Source organism: Triticum aestivum, chromosome 2D (genome assembly GCF_018294505.1).
Source record: "Triticum aestivum cultivar Chinese Spring chromosome 2D, IWGSC CS RefSeq v2.1, whole genome shotgun sequence".
Taxonomy (NCBI): Eukaryota; Viridiplantae; Streptophyta; class Magnoliopsida; order Poales; family Poaceae; genus Triticum; species Triticum aestivum.
This window is the reverse complement of record NC_057799.1, coordinates 332,065,886-332,072,462: the sequence shown is the minus strand read 5'-3', so window position 1 is coordinate 332,072,462 and position 6,577 is coordinate 332,065,886.

Here is a 6,577-nt window from a genome sequence, read left to right as displayed (position 1 = left end):
AGCAGACATGACAGCTTGTCCATGGAAGTTGAACCACGGGGACCATCACGTTTCTTGTTTCTACCACTGCCACACCCACACGCGATTCCCACGACGCCGCTCCAACCCTACCTGTAAGCACGACGTCCCCCGACGTGGACATGGATCCTCTGACGTGGCTATCACTGCCTTACCTTGCCTTTCCTTCGCTGATTGTTGGGACCCACACTTGCGGGTCCCATATGTAAGTGATAGAATGGTAGGATTGTTCACGTCAGGGGATCCTCATCCCCCCGACGTGCGCCTCATCCCTCTCGGCCCCACCGCTCCTCTGCCTTTGTGTGCATGACATGCGGGCCAGCTGAACTGCGGCAACCATCAACTTTCTACCTCAGCCACACCCGATTGGACGTGGTTTGCCTGCTCCGCTGCTGTGCTCCGATCCGTACTCCCGTACCATCGAATTTTCATCTAGCGGTTGTGACACATTTTGTCCCAAGCATCAATCCTCAGCTGGAGTACTTCTGTACTACAGGTAGTACCCGCCGGTGTGGCCATCTACGCCTCGTAACGCCCCGACGCCTAGCTGTGGCACCCTCGCCATGGCCACGCCACCACCAGCCAGTTCATCTCGAACGAATGAGTCGCGAACCACACCACCACCATGAGAATGATATGTGGGCCGGCTGCATTTAAGATCCGCATGTCATTGACTCATAGGCCGGGCACTAAGCCACTGAAGTTCGGTCCTGTGGGCCCCGAGAGGGAAATGTAACTCCTGCGGCGGGCCTTGTGGTGCTCCCGTACTACGAGCTCGTGCCAAACCCGGAATTTGTTTCTTACTACTACCAACTACTAGTAAGGTACACGTGCATTGCACGCATGAGATTCTGGTGGTTTGTGCATTATGCTTCTACATGTGGAGTCTTCTAGATGCTACATGTGGCAAAATCTGCTGGAATGTAGATGATATCCAACGGCCAGTAGTGCTCGGATTTGCCATCTTTGTACCGTCGGATTGGCTTCATCCAACGACCAACTTTCAAAGTTATGGTTTGGTTTGTAGCCTAAGGTTGCCATGCCTAAGCTTAGGCGTGCCACAAGTGTGTTTTCTTGCGTTCTCGTCTCAGCATAGTTGTTCCCTCTTCAAGCATGCTCAACTCAACACCCCTCTTCATGCATGCTTCTAGTGTGTTTGTGCTAATCTAGTGTGAACTCATGCACCCTCCATACACTCTATCAAACACCCAAAAGTGGGTCGAGAAGGGAACTCTTGGGATCATGCACCCTTCATACACCCTACCAAACACACCAGGCATGTGTTTGGTTCATTGCTACACTTGTGGCTTGCCACACTTTTCTAGCTACATGGTCCACATGTCATAGACTCAACTTCTTGCCAAATCTTGCCACACTTGTGGTGGCCATTTTGTTAGCCATATTTTTTGTGGCAGACACACTTTGCCTAAGCTTAGTTGTGGCAAAGTTAGTCATGAATGAAGTTCAACCATGGAGTCTTCTAGATTCTACATGTGGCGGAATCTGGTGGAATGTAGATGATATCCAACGGCCAGTAGTGCTCGGATTTGCCATCTTTGTACCACCGGATTGGCTTCATCCAACGCAACTTTCAAAGTTATTCACACACTATATAGGAGGTATAGATATAGATGTGCCGGCCTGTTGCAATGGATCCAAAGTATATCTGTTTAGTGGAGTGCACTCTAAACACATTATCTATTTATTTTTCTCTAACCTTTCGTAGCCATGCAACCAAGCCACATAAGCTTCATGGGTGCCCCCCACATCATATTATTCATACTACGTTGACTGAAAAAAAGATAAATCACCCAAAACAAGATCTTCCCGTTTTTTGTTCCTACGATGTTGTGTCATGCACGTACCTACTAGTTGTATAGTACAAACTTGGTACTAGTAGGAGTAGAGTAGTACGGAATGCTCCTACTCTATCAACGAGCCCCATCTGACACAAAATTTCTTGGCTTCCGTGCTACAGCTAGATCTTCCCCTCGTTTCTGTTTTCCAACCCGGTGGCAGGCGGGGTGCGATTTGCCAATAGTCGGTTTGCTCAATGGCGGTCCCACATGAAAGTGAAAATGCTAGGCAACACGCCTTCCCTAAGCTATGTGTCGTGCCGCACGGGCTGTGGAGTACTCCCGATTCCCGAGCGTGTGTGGGGGGAGTGCGACGCGAACGCGGCAGGCCTTTTCCTTTTACTAGCAATGTGTCCGTGCGTTGCGACGGATCCAAAGTAGTAGAATAGTAGTACTTGTTCACAAACTTGAAAGAAATCACTGTTGTTTTGATATACTCCTAATATATTACTCCCTCCGTTCCTAAATATTTGTCTTTTTGGAGATTTGAAATGGACTATCACATATGGATTATATAGACATATTTTGAAGTGTAGATTCACTCATTTTGCTCCGTATGTAGTCACTTACTGAAATCTCTAGAAAGACAAATATTTAGAAACAGAGGGAGTACTTTTCACTCAAAATATATTTCTTAGGCTGTTTTGATGAGGTGAGGGAGGGATGTGGTTGCTTTCAACATAATAAGGGGTTTTCTGCAAATTGGAGCAGAGAAGTGGACTATTGTTGCAAAAATGCCACAACTTACCTCACAGCCGTTAGATGCAGATCTAATGGTCAGAAAGAACGGATGGCAGACACACCACCATCACCAACTGATTCTTTTATAGGAGTAGGAGTAGAGAAACATGTATAAATTGTAACATTTTGGTTCTGCTCCTTGGCATGATCGATAGATAGAAATAACGATTGGAAGCGCTAGGGCGGGGCTATTTCCGCCAGATAAGCAGGGTACGTAGTAGCTAGGTTGGCACATCGTCGGTTTGGTCACACGCGGTCCGACATGTTCTAGTGTTTCTAGCAAGATGCCCGCGCGTTGCATGAAGTTGATGGAAAAGGTAAGAACAACTTATAAATTGACGGATGGAGTACTAGTTACAGTGATGCATATAATTAAGCAAAGGGATCGCACATGTCGGTATTGACTAGAACGAGAATGCAACAACACAATAAGAATTAAGGCCACAATGATGATGCGATCGCAGTGGTGGTACAGAAGGCAAGAAGAAAGATGCATCCATCAACGTACGACCTCCTCCTCCTCAACTTAGTGCGCCGGGCCACCGACCGACGGCTAAGGAGCGGCGGCTTTTGTGGCGAGGTCGAGGTGCTTCTCAGCAAAGGCATCCAAGGCTTCCAGCCGGTTGAGGAAGGCCAACGTCGTAGCGTCCTCACTGGCCTTGTAGATACCTATGTACACGATTTGCTCGTACACGTGGATGTGTAGGTCGACGAATTCTTGCAGGGCGAGGCGCCTCGCGGCGTGCGCGACCTCCAGGTGGACATTCTTCATGGTGTTGGCAGGCAGTCGCAGGGCCACCAGTTCTTGAAAGAGGTTCCGGCCATGGAGGCCAATTAGGGTGGCAGGCAATGAGGAGCCCGGGCTCGCGGGCTGAAGGAGGACGGCGATGTCGTCCGCGAGCTTCTTGAGGACGGTGAACTTGTTGGTGGTGGCAACGATCATCTAGTCCAACTGAGAGTCGTAGTTGGCGTCGACAGTGGCCATCCACCAGCCGGTCTCCAACACCGTCTGGAGACGACCCTCGGCGCCATGCCACAGGCCGACATCGTGGACCATCTGGCACAGCCGTTGTCCGCTCGCGTGCATCGCCCCCATGGGTCTGGAGTGAGCTCTTTTGCGCTTAGTGTAGGTGCTTAGGCAAATACTTTGGTGCGTATGATGTGTTAGATGCATTGGAATGGAGGGGTGCCTTTATATGAGGGAAAACTGTGTTGCATTCACATCGTGCAGCCTCTTTTCCCGGTCCTCCTCCCATTACTTCCCTCATGCATTAATTGAAGGAGGATGCATTGGCCGTTCAACATTTCAGGAACCACTACTCCCTCCCTCGTCTGCATTAAAGCCGTATCGGGAACTGCGCCGCTTGCTGTCAAATCGAATAGTACCACGCCGCCCGCTGCACGCCTGGCTGAACACGCCTCCTCTCCTCCATCAAACCCCTCCATTAAACCCGCATGCAAACCGACAAACCTACTCCGGCCACATGTCCATTCATGAGTGGGCCGGAATTAAACGCAACACCGGCCGAGCTCCTCCCGTCCACCCTCAGTTTAAACGAGGCCAGACGCCGGCCAAGCTCCTATCGTCTGCCCTCTATTTACACGAGGCCAGACAGACAGCGGGCAAGAATCGCACCCCTCCACCGCTCCCCCATCTCCTCCTTCACCATTTTCTCGACTCTTCCGATGGCTTCCGATGAGCCGTTCTCCGGCATATTACCCGGCTGGGTGGCCCGCCGAGCCCTCCGAATACGGGCGAGGCCGCTCGGTGCTTCACCAACCTCGCTTGGCCCGACGGACCAGTTGCCGCCCCAAGCAGGCTCATCGTTCAGCAACTCGCCGCTCCAGTTCAGCTCGATGAGGAGTGGCCAGTTGCTCCACACTGGCACGATGGCGAGCACACCAGTACGGGCGTCGTCGCTGCCGCGTCGTACCGCGCCACCAGTGTCTGCGGTGCCGCGCCTCCCGTGTCTGTGGGCGCACCTCCCGTGCCTGCGGCAGCACCATGCAGGCAGAGACAGAAGCCGGGTGCGTGGAGAGCGACGAGTCGGTGGCCAGCTTCTCCGTGTCCGCCGCCATCATCGAGGAGAAGTAGAACAGGGGAGGCCGCCGCCACTTGGGTCCCATGAAGGCCACCGCCGAGGCGACAACTGCGCATTCAGGTGATTTCTTTGCTTCTTCGTCTCTTTCGAGGACCTTCGTCGACCCTGCAAAGTGTTTGCCGGACATGAGGAAGACAAAGGGATCCGCGGGCGGCCATTTAGATTATGTACTCCCTCTCCAGCTGGCGGGAAATTTTTGTTCTAAGAATGGATAAATTGTATGTATCTATAACTAAAATAAGTCTAGATACATCCATTTCTAGGACAAGTATTTCCGGACGGAGGGAGTATTAATTATACCAAGAGAGCCGGATTGGCACCGCTTAGTTCATGTAAATGTAATGAAATCCATCATGTTTATATGAAGATCCAGCTTTTTTATACGAAATCCTTCATGCTTATATGAAATCAGTCCGTGTTTGCACGAATTTCATCTGGTTGGTTAGAGTTGTGAAAATGTATGCCGCTGGCGTTTGACGTCGTCCTCCGCGGAAGGAAGCGGGAGGAAATTTGCTGGCTGCCGTTGGAGATGCTCTTATTCTGGAAATAATAGAGTGACATCCAATCCATTTGAGTTAATTGCGTGTATGATTGTCCCTCTATAAAAAGTTAATTTCATGTACAGTGTATAAGTGACTTGCAGGGTGGCTACAACTTTGTACAGAAAGTTAAAAAGAAACAAGTCCATCCTTAATCTTGTATTCTAAGTACTTTGTGGGTTCCACTGTCAGTACAGTAGTGAAAGAAGTATATATTAAATAAGTAATATATAATATAAAAATCTAAAGTTAAAGACAGAATTCGAACACATGTCATCGCGTTGCGAGCATTCGGCGCTAACCAGTCCAGCACATTTTTGTTGTAGACCATGCTGGAGATATATCTCCATGTCTACTCTTATACTCCATCCGTTCCTAAATATTTGTCTTTTTCAGATTTCAAATGGACTACCACATACGGATGTGTATGTAGACATATCTTAGAGTGTAGATTCACTCATTTTGCTCCATATGTAGTCACTTGTTGAAATATCTAAAAAGACAAATATTTAGGAACAGAGGGAGTAGAAAACAGAGTTGGTGATGATGGTGTGCGTGTCATCCTGCAATATAGGCCGTCGGATTTATATCTAACGGATAGGAAGAAAACTATGGCAATTTTGCAAAAATATACCCACACCCCTCTCCACGTTCGCAAGTACGGCCTTCCCTCGTTCATCCTTTTCTCTCACAAGATAAACTACTCATACAAATGCATCTTGATGTTCTGTGCAACGCACGGGCATCTAGCTAGTTTATTTTAAAATAGTTACTGTGATAATTGGGTTGAAGTGATATATTTTGTGTCTGCCCCGAATGATTTCAGATTCACTAGTAGTAACAAAGAAAAGGTTGCCTTGTTAATTGACAGAAAACAGGGTGAAAACTATCACATGAGGCCGGTAAAAACGAGGCACACTGGGTTCAGCGTCATCGTCACCACAGCTGTGCGTGCGCGGGAAGTCTACATATCAAGGGGGCTACTGAGCGAGGCACAGAGACACAATGTTCGAGAGAGAAACCAAATGACAGATTATGATCAGATCGAGTTGTCACCCTTCTGCTGTCATTGTTGGGGTGGGGGGGAGAGAAAGACGTATCGAGAGTGTGCGCGGTAGGCACAAAGGCACAACTGGTGAGTGTGTGTGCGTGTTTGAAAGAGGAGTAGATAGATTACTATCAAGATCGAGGTGCCGCCCTACTCCTTCGGTGTCGGGTAGTGTGTGCGCGTGTGTGTGTTTGAGAGAGAAGCCAGTCGATAGATTAGTATCAAGATCGAGGTGTCACCCTACTCCTTCGGTGTTGGGAAGTGTGTGTGTGT